Source organism: Musa acuminata, chromosome BXJ1-11 (assembly GCF_036884655.1).
Source record: "Musa acuminata AAA Group cultivar baxijiao chromosome BXJ1-11, Cavendish_Baxijiao_AAA, whole genome shotgun sequence".
In the NCBI taxonomy this organism is placed as follows: domain Eukaryota; kingdom Viridiplantae; phylum Streptophyta; class Magnoliopsida; order Zingiberales; family Musaceae; genus Musa; species Musa acuminata.
Genome location: NC_088337.1, coordinates 26,229,844 through 26,243,370, shown reverse-complemented (window position 1 = coordinate 26,243,370; position 13,527 = coordinate 26,229,844).

Genomic DNA, 13,527 nt, shown 5'->3' with positions numbered 1-13,527 from the left:
CAAAGCGTAGTTTGTCACCTCGTCTTTATTGGTTTGTACCTCATCTTCGGATATACTCGTTTCGTCCTATATCACCTTGAGTGCTTTCTTCTTCTTTTGTACGAGCACATTCTTCTTCAGTTGTAGACATTCACTTTCGAAGTGCTCTGGCCGATTGCATTCATATCAAGTTATTTTATTCTTTTTAAGTTCATTTTTATTCTTTGATTCTTCTTTTATAAGTTTTTTAAATTTTATTATAAGGAGTTCAAGATCATTAACAGCATCATCATCACTTGAGTTTTCTCTTAAGTGATCTTCTATTGTTGGTAGTGTCAAATCCTTCCTGTTCTTTAAAATATTGCTCTCATGTTTATCATGTTCGATACAAGTCATTTTATAGGTCATTAAAGACCCAATAAGTTTTTCAAGAGAGAAATTGTTCAAGTCCTTTATCTCTTATATTGTCGTCACTTTCGGATCCCAACTTTTTGGAAGAAATCTTAGTATTTTGTTAATACGTTTAAAATTAGAAAAACTTTTACTAAGCGCTTTCAAACAATTGACGACATCCATAAAATAGGTGTACATGTCTCAAATGATTTTGCTTGGTTTCGATTCTTTAACACTACTTGTACCTTCGTGTATGATTTCAAAAGTGTGTCAAATGTTATGTGCAGTTTCACAAGTCAAAATACGATTAAACTCATTTTTATTCAAAGCACAAAACAAAACATTCATAGCTTTTGTATTTAACGAAAATATTTTTTTTTTTAAAATTATTCTATTCATTCATAGATTTAGAGGATTGTTGAAAATAATATTCGATAATATTTTATAAATCAAAGTTTAAAGAAAGCAAGAAAACTCTTATTCGTGTTTTCCAATACGTGTAATGCTAGTCATAGGTGCTCTACAAGTCAATCCCGTGAGTGATAACACGTGTGACTTGACACACAATCTTTTTGCTTATTATATTTTGATATTTATCACTTTATATTACTTTTTGCATATATATATATATATATATATATATATATATATATATATATATATATATGTCCTTGGATTTGTGCAATGTGAATCGGATCGTAATGAGATCACGATAATGAGACTGATTCGATTTAAACACATATACTTAATAATCCCGGTCATAGGTTACTCGAGAGGGACAAATCCCTTACCAAGGTCATTAAGAGAGAAAGAGTTCTCCAGGAGAATCTGATCAGAGCGAGACTCAACTAGAAACCGTATGGGTCTAACAGCACCATGCCCGGTATACGATCTTTGGAATATTAAATGGATGAGGGACTATAAGTACACGATAACTGAGGGTAGACATGTCCAATGGATTGGATTCCCCTGTATCGTCTAGGGACTATGACGTAGTGTTTTAGTATGTCCATAGTCGATGAGTCGAGTAAATTATTGTGGAGATAATAATTTACTGAGTCAAAAGTGTTGGGAAATCTTGGGGGCGACATCATATGCGTAGCGGAAGAACAAGAAAACAAAATCCCCAATTCCCAAAGAGATGTTCGTCGTCGTGCGAAGATTGGTGCGCAAAATCCGTAAAACTGAAAAACTGCGTATAGAGTAGATTGTGTTACCTAGGGAGATCGCATATCCCTATTTCCTTACAGATCTTTAGGAGAGGGTGAAGGAGGTCAAGCGTCCTACTCTCTAGCGGTGATCCACACAGTAGGGCTGTGACGACGCTCCTCAAAACTTCAAGCTTGCTCTGAGGTGGAGAGGGAAAGGAGAATAGGAGAGGCAAGCAAAGGCTCTAGCCTATGATGCTCTGAATCCCTCCTATCTATAGAGGTCCCCTGTCAAACCCTAATAGATCCTTTCCTATTGGGTATTGGATCTACATCCAATAACCCAAGCCTTTTAGATTACTGGATCTCTATCTAATAATCTCTCATGGGCTCTTATTAGATCTCGTCCATGGGATCCAATAATTCAAGGGCTTATTGGATATCCAATAAGATAAGAGCTCTGTCGAATATCTCATATTCGAACCTCTACTCATCGCAATGCCTACCATATGTGTGTGACCCTCTAGGCCCAATATCGAGTTGGCCGTGAGTCATACCTGTCAGAACTCCTTCTAATTCAGTGAATTATTATCTCTGTAATAATTCACTCGACTCATCGACTACGGACGTACTAGGTCGCTACGCCGTAGTCCTCAAACAATACAGGGGAATCCAATCCATTGGACCTGTCTATCCTCAGTTACCATGTACCTATAGTCCATCATCCATCTAATATCCCAAAGACCGTATATCGAGCATGGTGCTGTCAGACCCATACGGTTTCTACTCGAGTCTTGCTCTAATCGGAATCTCCCGGAGAACTCTTTCTCTCTCAACCCGAATGACCCTAGCCAGGGATTTGTTTGAGCAAGAACACATGGGATATTCCTCTCATGACGCCGAGAGTGGATGATCCTCTATCGACACTCAATAGCCCTCATAAGGTCGACTTCCACTCCCAATGACCAGTTATACTAGATCTGGGACAGCCAAACCTAGAAGTCTGGTATCAAAGAGTGGAGCACTCATACATGACATCCTTGATGTCTCAAGTCTAAGGACCAGATATACCACTAGGACTACAGAATCGCTGTCTGACAATAAGGCATCATCAACCATCCAACATTCCGTAAGCGGATCAATTAGTGAACTCATTCTCCAATGAGCACTTGTACCATATCCCTAGTGTCCCTATACGAGCAACTATGAGACCAACTGCATCCATCATATGAACGGGTATACAACACACTAGTCTGTCCGGTTATCACGATGTCCCTCTCGAGTAACCCATGACCGGAATTATTTAGGATATGTGTTTAAATGTGAATCGATCTCATTTTCGTGATCTCATCACGATCCGATTCCCATTGCATAAATCCAAGGACATGTGCATAAATGCAATAGTTATAAAGTAATATATGCCAAAATATAATAAGCAAAAAGATTCTGTATCAAGTCACACGTGCTATCACTCACGTGATTGGCTTGCTAGGCACCTATGACTAGCAAGAAGGAGTTCCGACAAGTATGACTCACGACCAGCTCGATATTGGGCCTAGATGGTCATACACATATGGTGGGCATTACAATAAGTAGAGGTTCGGATATGAGATATCCGTTGGAGCCTCTATCTCATTGGATATACAATAAGCCCCTGAATTATTGGATCCTATTGATGAGATCCAATATGAGCCCATGAGAGATTATTGGATAGAGATATACTAATCTAAGAGGCTTGGGTAGTTGGATAGAGATCAAATACCGAATATTGGAGGATCCATTATGGTTAAGTTAGCAGTGGACCTCTATAAATATGAAGGTTTCAATAGTTTATAGGCTAGAGTTTTTTGTTTTCTCTCATATTCTCCTCCCCCTCTCCACCTCAGAGCAGGCCTGGAGTTTTGAGGAGCGTTATCGTAGTTCTGCTATATAAATCACCACTAGAGAGGAGGATGCTTGACCTCTTTCACCCTTTCCTAGAGATCTGCAGGGATTCAAAGATATATGATCTCCCTAAGTAACACAATTTATCTCACACGATTTTTTATTTTACGGATTTTTGTACATCAATCTTCGCACGATGACGAACATATCTTTAGGAATTGGAGATTTTATTTTCTTTTCTTCCGCTGCACATGTGATATCGCCCCTAAGATTTTCTAACATGTAGTTCATCCTATTGAACTTAAGAGGACGAGTGATAGAAAAACCCTCTTAATTACTGACAAAAGCCATCTCTCTTGGGTTTTAAACCAAATAAAGAGAACCTTGTTCTAATACCAATTATTATGACTGTTTTGGCACTAAGAGAGGGGGGTGAATTAGTATTTTCATAAAAAATACGATGATTCGAAAACTTTGTTCGATAAAACTCGTGTCAGAAAAATGTTAACTTGAAAATGTATTCATAATCGTAATGAGAGTAGTGAGAGTAAGAAATTAGTTTATACTGTAAATGAAAATAATAAAGTAAATGTAAACCAGATTTTATAGTGGTTCGGTCGTCGTGACCTATGTCCACTTCCGATTCCTCTTCAATTGAGGCCACCGGCTTTTACTATCAATCTTCTTTCAATGGGCAAAGATTAACTACCCTTACAACTCTTTCTCTTTTTCACAGGTTTAGGAGATAACCTTTACACCCCTCAAGATAACCCTCACACACCTCCCTTAGAACAACCTCTAAGCTCAAAGACGAGGGAACTCAACTTTTCAATACTTTTATCTTAAAATCACATCCCCTTTCTATTCAATTTCTTGCTTCTCCAAGTAGGAAAGAGTATGGTATTTATAGACCTCAAATGACTTTAAAATTTAAGCCAAAAAAGGTCTCACCTTATGTTTCCCAGGTCCTGGTTATCACGGATAAAATTGTAAACGATGTGTTCAGTGTAATACTTATATATGTTTGTGTCTTTTGGTTTTGTTTATACTTTGCATAACATATAAAGGGCTAGCAGTAGGCTTAGCAACTCCCTTTTCTTTAGTTTTGATAGTCGTATTAGGCTTACAAATAAAGATTGTGTTATGTGAGCACTTATGGGGATTTTGATCTGTAGTGGACCATTTTGGACTATTTATTGTGTGATTGTTCAGAGCTTGTAGAGTCTGTTTGTAATTTATATTGGGTATGAAGTATTTACTGAAATGATTATTTATGGATCCTGAGTTAAATATTCTCTAACATATTTTCTCTTTTGTAGGTTCTAAGGGACCATAGGAGGTTTCGGGGAGACTGACATTTACGAATGGACATGCAAAGGTATCACACGACTTAGGCAAAACCAGCTAATTCTGTGACAGATGATATCATAGCTATATAAGAACTCATAAAAACACTTGATATGCAAATGTGGAAGACTTAGCAGGGTTGTGTTGAGGGCAGCCAACATGCGCAATCGTTTGAGGGAAACGAGTATAGATATGTAGAGAAAAGGAGTCGCTCATATGAGCGGCCATTTAAGTTTGACATTCAGAGGAATGGCCAACCCTTCGAACCAGAGGCACCACGAGGACAAGCTGGGAAGAATGCATAGTGCACAAAGGTTGGGATGGTTGAGTTTGAGCTACAGCTTAACGTTGGCAACCATACTTGATGGTGCTCAAGGCAAGCGAGGCGCTTGGTAAAGGATGAGACCATACAAGGTAGATTTGATTATTCAGTGACCAAAAGAGTTATCCAAAACTCACAGAGGTGAGGGGAATTGCTAGCTCGAAGAATTTGGTACTCATGTAAAGGCTTGTATATGAATGATGGAGTGTTCATGGCCATCCTAAGGCGACCAAAACTCAGAGCCATGGAGCATTGAAACTTTCTCTTCGACATGAGAAGAATATGTCTGTAGGAGGCTGAAGTGTGCAATGAGTTCAGCATGTTGTTGGTCCTTGAGGGGTGCAATAGGGGCTGTATCAACATGAAGTCGCAATCTAGCAAGTACGTTTGTGAGGGCAGAACAATGCACAGTTTGTTTAACATGGCGGAGTAGTCTAAGGGGATAGTGGTCTCCGAAAACTTCCATAGGGAAAGATGTGATGAGAGAAGTTACTCCAATGGGACAAAAATCTAGGAGAGATAAGTCTCGACTCTCTAGAGGGAGAATTATGTGCAACAGACCACACATATTTGAGGAGTACCTCAAAATAACTCCACAAAGCTCAATGGACCGAGTGAGCGATGAGAAGTCATCGCATGATCTCGCTTGAGATAATGCATTAGGGAATGCATTGCGAGATCAAGTGGGGGAGCGACCCAAGATAACAGAAATGAAGGCACACTTGAAGTCGATATGAAAATCAGACTCAATGGAGGGCTAACCCATGGAATGGAGGGCGTGAGGACCATTATCAACTCAATGTAAATCGGGGAGCAAAGCAACTTCGATATAACTTGATGAAGTACCCAAGCCGCATGAAGGGAACCGGCATAGAAGATAGAACATAGAGTGGAAACATAGAGCTTTCTTTGGACAGAAGTCAATGACATGAACTCTTGCAGAGGCAAGAGCAAGATCATGTTGTTCCATGGGTCCTTCATTCTGATGGAGCAGACTCATCTTGCATGGTGTCAAAGATGAAGGGAGCTTATAGGCATATGTATCGAATCTTGGAGAAGCATTTAATGGAGGAACCAAGGCGACTCAACTTGCGGACTCATCTTGCATAGTGCCAAAGACGAAGGGAGCTTGTGGGCATATGCACCTTATTTTGGAGAAGCATTTAATATAGGAACCAAGGTAACTCAACTTACAGAGGTGAAGTTGAGTTCAGAAGGCCTTGAATAGGGTAAGAGAATGTGGAGATGGGTACTCTTGAAGAATATGACACAATGCTGCTATTCAAGCTGCCATGAAGGAAGCGGTGCATAGTGGAGATTGTGTTGATAGGGGCAGATGCCCAAGATCCAGATAATGGTGTACCAATTTCAACAAAGTCGGTGGACTTTGAAAGCTACTAGGTGACAAACTATCATAGAGCGGTGCTTCGTCTGCTAGTCATAGGTGTCATACAAGCCAATCACGTGAGTGATGACATGTGTGACTCGACATGTAGTCTTTTTACTTATTATTATTATTATTTAGAATTTTATCACTTTATATTATCTATTGCTTAAATATATTATGATGTCTATGGATTTGTGCAATCAAAATTAAATCGTGATGAGAACACGATAATGAGATCGATTCATCTTTAAACACAAATCCTAAATAGTCCCGGTCATAGGTTACTCGAGAGGGATATTGAGATAACCGAATAGACTGGTGTGCTGTATATCCGTCCATATAATAGATGCAACTGGTCTCATAGCTGCTCGTGTTGGGACACTAGGGATACAACACATGTGCTTATCAGAGAATGAGTTCATTGATTCATCTGCTTACAAAATGCTAGATGGTTAATGATGCATTATTGTCAGACATCGATTCATTAGTCTGAACAGTGTATCTGATCCTTAAACTTGAGGCCCAAGGATGTTCTATATGAGTACTCCATTATTTGATATCAGATTTATAGGTTTGGAGGTTCCAGATCTAGCACAGCCGGTTACCGAGAGTGGTAATCAACCTTGCAAGGACTATTGAGTCTTGATAGAGGATCATCCGCTCTCGGTGTCATGAGAAGAATATCCCATGTGTTCTTACTTAGACAAATCCTTGGTTAGGGTCATTCGGATTGAGAGAGAAAGAGTTCTCCGGGATAATATGATCAGAGCGAGACTCGAGCAGAAACCGTATGGGTCTGACAGCATCATGCCCGGTATACGATCTATGGAATATTAGATGAACGAGGGACTATATGTATATGGTAATTGAAGATAGAGATGTCCAATTGATTGGATTCCCCCTGTATCGTCTGGGGACTATGGCGTAGTGGCCTAGTACGTCCGTAGTCGATGAGTCGAGTAAATTATTATGAAGATAATAATTCACTGATCCAGAATGAGTTCTGACAGGTATAACTCACGGCCAACTCGATATTGGGCCTAGAGGGTCACACATATATGGTAGGCGTTGCGATGAATAGAGATTCAAATATGAGATATCCGTCAAAGCCCCTATCTTATTGGATATCCAATAAGCCCCTAGATTATTAAATCATATGGATGAGATCCGATAAGAGCCAATGAGAGATCAGGTAGGTCCTAATCTCTACTAATCTAAGAGGCTTAAGTAGTTGGATGAAGATCCAATACCCAACAGGGCAGGATCCATTAGGGTTAAGTTGACAGGGGACTTCTATAAATAAGAGGGAACCAATGGTTCATAGGCTAGAGTCTCTTTGGGTTATCAACTCTTATTCTCCTCTCATTCTCCTCCTCAGATAGCAGGTTTGGAGATTTAAGGAGCATCGTCGTAGCCTTGTTGTATGGATCACCGCTAAAGAGGAGGGCGCTTATCTTCATTCATCCTCTCCTACAGAATTGCAGCGATTCATAGATATACGATCTCCCTAAGTAACATAATTATCTCACACGTGCTTTTAAGTCTCATGAATTTTACGTACCAATCTTCGCATGATGATGAACACATCTTTAGAAAATTTAGGGATTTTGTATTATGTTCTTTTATTGCGCATGTGATGTATAATGTGGATGGATGATCATGGACCATGTGATGTGTGGATACTTATGATTATTATTATTGGGACCTGCGAGCCTCTATTTTATTTCTCGTTTATTGTCGGGCCTACGTACCTATGATTAAGTTGTAATCATACGAGAAGGTGTAGCGGGAGCGTGGAAGCGATAGCGGGACCCACGAGGCCGAGACGGATGATCGCGATGCAAGGAGATACGTCGAGATGCCGACGGAACCGATGAGGATGAGATGAATGATCACAGGGCATGGAGATGCACCGCTACACACATAGATCTTGATATGAGTGATTAGGCCCACTGGCTTGGGCCTGATCACATTAAGCTGTAGTCCATGATCATCTAGTGTGATTGCTCATGAGATGTGTGATTGCATATACACCTACTAGATATATATATATATATATATATATATTTGCATGCGATGTAGATATATATTAAATATGTATATGTGTAACATGTTTATATTAGGAGATCAAATCAAAGTCCCCTCTCTCGATAATATTAAGTCGGTAAACGTGAGGTAATTAGATTGACTCACGTGGCCTTCCATTGTTATAGGTATGGACCGATTCTCGATATAGGTTGAGTTAGTCGAGTCCCTTGAGGCTTACCTATATCGTGATTCGCTATCTTGCTTACGACATAGAGATATCACCGGTGACCTGAGGACATAGTATGCTTGGTCGAGTCCCTCGAGGGTATATCATTGAATCAGACTCATCTTGTAACGATGGTGTTGACTTAACCAATCATCATGGTTGGTCGAGTCTCTCGAGACCATGGTGGTTGGGAGGCCGAACAGGATGGGAATCACAATGAGTTATGATCAGGAAGAGTTGCCTACCTTTTGGGCTTAGTGTGATTAGTCGAGTCTCTTGAGGTTATACTAAGATACTGATTGCATCCCGATCCCCACTAGAAGTCTACCGGAGACTTCTGTTTTACGTGTTGAGGGTTTCACGTGACTCACTAGTAAAATGGTGAGAGTAGAGTAAGATAGAAGTTTATATCTTAATTGTTTATTTTTGTAAAATATGTATGTTATTAATTCTGTATCTTTATTTTCAGAAATATCGATTTCAAATCCCTTACATGGCAACAACTATGGGGCGATTGCTCGAATAAGGGAACCCGAGTCTTATTAGAAGTGTTCCGAGGAGGTTCCTACTTATTAGAGAAATCGTGGCCCGAGAAGATATAAGAGTGGAAAGAGTTTCATCTGAAGATAACATTGTAGATTGACTGACAAAGCCGTTGTCTCAAATTGTCTTTGAGTGTCATAGGGGTCTGATGGGGATCAGACACATAGGTGAGTGATGACACGTATGACTTGACATGCAGTCTTTTTACTTATTATTATTATTTGATATTTTATTATTTTATATTATCTATTGCTTGAATATATTGTGATGTTCATGAATTTGTGCAATGAGAATCAGATCATAATGAGATCACGATAATGAGATCGATTTGCCTTTAAACACATATCATAAATTATCTCGGTCATAGGTTACTCGAGAGGGACATCGAGATAACCGAATGGACTAGTGTGCTGTATACCCATCCATATGATGTATGCAGCTAGTCTCATAACTACTCGTGTGGGGACACTAGTGATATAGTACTTGTGCTCATTTGAGAATGAGTTCACTAATGGATTAGCTTACAAAATGCTGGATGGTTGATGATGCCTTATTGTCAAACAACGATTCCGTAGTCTCAATGGTATATCTGGTCATTAGACTTGAGACACCATGGATGTCCTGTATGAGTACTCCACTCTTTGATACCAGACTTATAGGTATGGAGGTTCTAGATCAAGCACAGCTGCAGCAATGTACTTCGCCTCTATGGTCGAGTCAGTAGCAGTATCTTACTTCGAACTCTTCCAGCATACTGCTCCTTTATTCAGGGTGAATACATACCTTGAATCAGACTTGCTATCAATAACATCGAATTGGAAGCTCGAGTCAATGTAGCTCTCGATATTGAGGCTACTTCCTCCATATACTAATACAAGATCATTAGTCTTGTTGAATCTCGGATTTTGATGATGAAACCAATTGATAAGTGTTTATGATTTAATCTGTATTTTGAGTGATGCATGATGCTTCGATCAAGGAGAGACAATTAAAGCAGGAATAATCATGTTGGGCCAGAGGAAAACGTGTCAGGAGATTGGATGCCGGGCCAGAGGATCGGTCGACGTATCAACAAAAGGCTTCGGACCATGGATTCGGGCATCGGGCCAAGAAGAGCAGATATTGCGCCAAGGATATCGAAGTTGCGGAAGGTCAACTGGCCGATTGGGCAATAGGCCGCAAGAGAGGATGATGCTCGAAGAATCGGACGAAGCATCGATGGACTAATGATATGCCGGACAATATGATTCATGCTTAGTAATAATTGTCTAGATCGAAGTATGTTTTTGTGTGTATAGGATTAACTACGATAGCAAGGCATAAAGCAAAATGAAGTCCCGGAGTCGAGAACGCGATTTCGTTGGGAGTTCGAGAGTTCGTCGGAAGTCTGGATGTTCGTTGGAAGTTCTGTCGGAACCAACTGAGAAGTCCAAGAGCTTGCCAAAGAAGCTTGTTAGAACTCGCCAAGAAGATCGTCGTGAAGTCCAAGAGCTTACCGGGAGTCCGCCGGAACATTACCGAGAGATCGTCGGAAGTTCGCCGGAAAAAACCGGACTTATCTTACTTAGATTATGTCTTAGGAATTGTAGTTAGCATATAATTAGAGTTGGGATTGGGAGGTAATCCCATCAACTCTGTTAGGGGCCAACTGAGCCCAAAGTTGGGCTGGTTTCAGCCAAATTCAAAGCCCAACCAGGGTACTAAAAACCTAGCCGACGGTGACACCGCTTGGGGAACAGTACCCCAGGAAATCTAGGCGGTGGTACCGTCCTTGTTCGACGGTGGTACCGCCCAGTAGCAGATCCTATGATGATAGTACCACCTAGGAACGACGATGGTACCGCTAGTACCCAGGAAACCTAGGATGAGACCTTTTTAGGCTTAAAGTTTGAATCAACTTGAAGCCTATAAATACCTCTCACATCCTTTGTTAACTTACACAAGCACAGAGAATTTAAAAAGGAAAAAATGTTGTTGTAATCTCTTGTGAGAATCCTCATCTTCTAGTATAAGTGTTCGAATAGTTTGAGAGAGGAGTGAGTGCTTGTAAGGGTTATCTCTTAAACCCGGTAAAAGAAGAAGAGGGGTGTAAGAAAGAGGTTGATCTTTTCCTATTAAAGGAAGATCGATAGTGGATGCTGGTAGCTTCGACGGAAGAGGAATCGACGAAGTGGATGTAGGTCACGACGATCGAACCACTCTAAAATCTGGTTTACATTTTACTTTGAGCAATTTATCTTTACTTAAATCACTTTACTTCCTTACTTGATTTACATTTAATATGCTCTTACTTTGCATTCAAAGTTAAGTATTTCTAAAATCGATTTTATGGTAAGAAAGATTTTCAAAATAGATTTGAAGACATATTTTACCGCTATTGTGTCCTCATTTTGGTTGGTGCTATTGTGTCCTCATTTAATTAATTTTCATTGTAGATTAACATCAATTTTAATTGGCATAATATTATTGGTAAACTACTGAACATTGTATTTGGCATAATGTTGTTCATAACCGATTAAACATAATAGTGTTGGTTTTGTTGAGATTAGAAGCCTATTTCGGTGAGTTACAATGTTTCTATTATAGTGACCAAAATAATATAGTATTATTTATTAAACACACTATTTAACATTTTAGGAGCCATTTAGATGATTTACAATATTTTAAAATAGTCTTTATAGTATTTTTTTATTGTAGTAACTAAAATAAGCTACTGAAAAATATTATAATTGACATCATATTATTCCTCTTTTATATCATGCACGTAGAATATTACAGCACCAAATTTGTAGAGTCTCTAGTTAGTTTTGGTTGAGGTTAAAAATCATTTGGGTGATTTATAATGTTTTGAAATAGTCTTTATCATATTTTTGCTATGGTGATTAAAACCTTGTTCTTAGGCCATTATAATATTATAATACCAAATTAGGAGGCTCATAGTTGGTTTTGGTTGAGAATAAGAGTCATTTCAGTGTTTTACAGTATTTTCAAGTAGGCTTTATAGTATTTTTATTACGGTGACCAAAATGCTATAAAGCTAATGAAAAATACTATAATTATCATAATATTATGACTCTTACAGTATCATTACTCTTAGATCATTAGACTATCAAATTCATATGATTCTGGTTGGTATGTTAGAAGTGATTTACATTATTTTCAAATATGATTTATAATATTTTTTATGGTGACCAAAATATAATAAAAATTATTAAAAGTATTATAATTTATATGTATTTCGTACAAGTCATAAAAAGTCATCTAAGGTTTTTTGGAACATCATTATAGTATTTTCATTCATATCTGAAAAAAACATACTATAAAAAAGTCATTTACCAAATTCTTGTCATTCATTACACTTCATATCATGCCAATAGTTACAATATGACATAATTTATAATGCTAGTTTCCATACAAGTCATTAAAAAATATTTAGGTGTTTTAGAACTTCTACACAATGTTTTCATTTGCATTTGAAAAAACACTGTAAATGGGTCATTTTCCAAATTCTTATCTTTCAATTTCATATAATATCAACAATTTCATTCATATACAGAAACAATATATCTAAAAAAAACACTGTATCTAAATAAGAGAAATACTGTAAAAGGATCATTTTCCAAATTCTTATTATTCATTATACTTCACACCATGTCAACAACTTCAACATGACATAATCTGCAATGGTATGTTTCGCATAAGTTACAAAAAATAATTATAGTGTTTTAGTTCATATTAAGAATATATTGTGTATGAACAAAAAAAATCATAAAGAGACCATTTATCGTAATGTATTCCATATAAGTCATAAAAAAATATTTAGGATGTTTTAGACTGTTTATATCAATGTTCACTATATCGTATCATATTGATATTTCGATCCGGGCTCAGTACGGTATGGTACCGGTGTATCGGGTGATACATCAGGACATACCGAGCGGTACACCCCGGTGTACCGAACAATTTTTTATTTTTTCATATTATAGCAGTGCTATAGTATAATATTGTAGTACTGTAACAATACCGGACGGTCCGTTTCGATATAGTAGACCTTGGTCTATATAATATTTTTGTTCATAGATACGGTGTTTACTGTATCTAAAAATAACATTACGTAAAGAGTTCATAATTCAACATATTCCTATACAAATCATTGTTAAAAACTAAAGCATGATGAAAATAATGTAAAAGGTGGATTAAACTTATACGAGACAATTGAATCAAAATAAAACAGAACAGTATAATTAAGGTAAATTAAATAATTGTTATA